Below are 2355 nucleotides of genomic sequence, written 5' to 3'. Positions count from 1 at the left end.
AGTAATTGTGTACTGTAATTTGGGATCACTAAGTAACATCAAATATAATTATGTAATCCAGTGAAGTACATGCTGAAGTATACACACAATGGATACTTATTTATCATCTCCTGCTTCTATGAAACAGTGTGTTTTTAGTTAGACCTGGAAGAGTAGGTGACATTTTAGTAACTGAAAGTACAAATAAACTGCGTTCCAAGTAGAAGAAAGAAATTAGCAAAAACTGTGAACGCAGGAAAGCTAATATTTACAGGTAACAGTAAGTTTGAGTTCAACAGAGTTTAAATGCATTACAAGAGTGGAATAAAATACTGCAAAAGTGGGTTGAAATTAAGAGCAAGTTCTTTATTCAACAACTTATTAGTTCAGTTCAGTCACTCAGTTGTGTCCGACTCTTTGCGACCCCATAGACTGCAGCATGCCAGGCCTCCCTGTCCATCACCAACTCCTGGAGTTTACTCAAACTCATGTCCAATGAGTCAGGGATGCCTTCCAACCATCTCATCCTCTGTCGATCCCTTCTCCTCTCACCCTCAATCTTTCCCAGCATGAGGGTCTTTTCCAATGAGTCAGTTCCTTGCATCAGGTGGCCAAAGTATTGGAGTTTCAGCTTCAACATCAGTCCTTCCAATGAATATTCAGGACTGATTTCCTTTAAGATGGACTGGTTAGATCTCCTTGCAGTCCAAGGGACTCTCAAGAGTCTTCTCCAACACCACGGTTCAAAAGCATCAATTCCTCAGCACTCAGCTTTCTTTATAGTCCAACTTTCACATCCATACATGACTACTGGAAAAGCCATAGCTTTGACTAGATGGACCTTTGTGGGCAAAGTAATGTCTCTGCCTTTTAATATGCTGTCTAGGTTGGTCATAACTTTTCTTCCAAGGAGCAAGCGTCTTTTAATTTCATGGCTGCAGTCACTATCTGCAGTGATTTTGGAGCCCCAAAAAATTAAGTGTGTCACTGTTTCCACTGTTTCCCCATCTATTTGCCATGAAGTGATGGGACAAGATGCCATGATCTTAGTTTTCTGAATGTTGAGCTTTGCCAACTTTTTCACTCTCCTCTTTCACTTTCATCAAGAGGCTCTTTAGTTCTTCTCCACTTTCTGCCATAAAGGTGGTGTCATCTGCATATCTGAGGTTATTGATACTTCTCCTGGCAATCCTGATTCCAGCTTGTGTTTCATCTAGCCAGGCATTTTGCATGATGTACTCTGCATATAAATTAAATAAGCAGGGTGACAATATACAGCCTTGACATACTCCTTTCCTGATTTGGAACCAGTCTGTTGTTTCATGTCCAGTTCTAACTATTGCTTCTTGACCTGCATACAGATTTCTCAAGAGGCAAGTCAGGTGGTCTGGCATTCCCATCTCTTCAAGAATTTTCCACAGTTTGTTGTGATACGCACAGTCAAAGGCTTTGGCATAGTCAATAAAGCAGAAATAGATGTTTTTCTGGAACTCTCTTGCGTTTTCAATGATCCAGTGGATGTTGGCAATTTGATCTCTGGTTCCTCTGCCCTTTCTAGATCCTCTTTGAGCACCTGGAAGTTCACGGTTCACACATTGCTGAAGCCTGGCTTGGAGAATTTTGAGCATTGCTTTGCTAGCGTGTAAGATGAGGGCAATTGTGAGGTAGTTTGAGCATTCTTTGGCATTGCCTTTCTTTGGGATTGGAATGAAAACTGATCTTTTCCAGTCCTGTGGCCACTGCTGAGTTTTCCAAATTGGCTGGCATATTGAGTGCAGCACTTCCACACCATCGAAATAGTTCAACTGGAATTCCCTCACCTCCACTAGCTTTTTTTGTAAGTATCTGCAAACAATGAGACGAACAAGGTATTAATTTTCAAAATAAACAAACTGCTCATCAGCTCAATATCAAAATATAAGCAACCAAATCAAAAAATGGACAGAAGACCTAAATAAACATTTTTCCAAAGACACCCAGATGGCTAACAGGTACATGAAAAGATGTTCAGCTTCACTAATATTGTTGTTGTTGTTTAGTTGCTAGTTGTTTCCCACTCTTTTGCAACCCCCCGGACTGTAGCCCATCAGGCTCCTCTGTTCATGGGTTTTCCAGGCAAGCATATTGGAGTGGGTTGCCATTTCCTTCTTCAGGGGATCTTAACCCAGGGATCGAACCCAGGTCTCCTGCATTGGCAAGCAGATTCTTTACCACTCAGCCACTGTGGAAACCCCAAACATAGGATATAGAAAGCCTAAAATCTCCCTTTAGCCTTGGCTCTAAGAAACATTTAAAATGTGTCTGAGTGGGGCTTCCCTGGTGACTCATTATAAAGGGAAATGCAAATCAAAACTCCAATGAGGTGTCAGCTCACAC

Source organism: Giraffa tippelskirchi, chromosome 6 (genome assembly GCF_054371585.1).
Source record: "Giraffa tippelskirchi isolate mGirTip1 chromosome 6, T2T-mGirTip1v1.2.pri, whole genome shotgun sequence".
In the NCBI taxonomy this organism is placed as follows: Eukaryota; Metazoa; Chordata; class Mammalia; order Artiodactyla; family Giraffidae; genus Giraffa; species Giraffa tippelskirchi.
The sequence above is the reverse complement of the archived record's forward strand: the minus strand, read 5'-3'. Positions refer to the sequence as shown.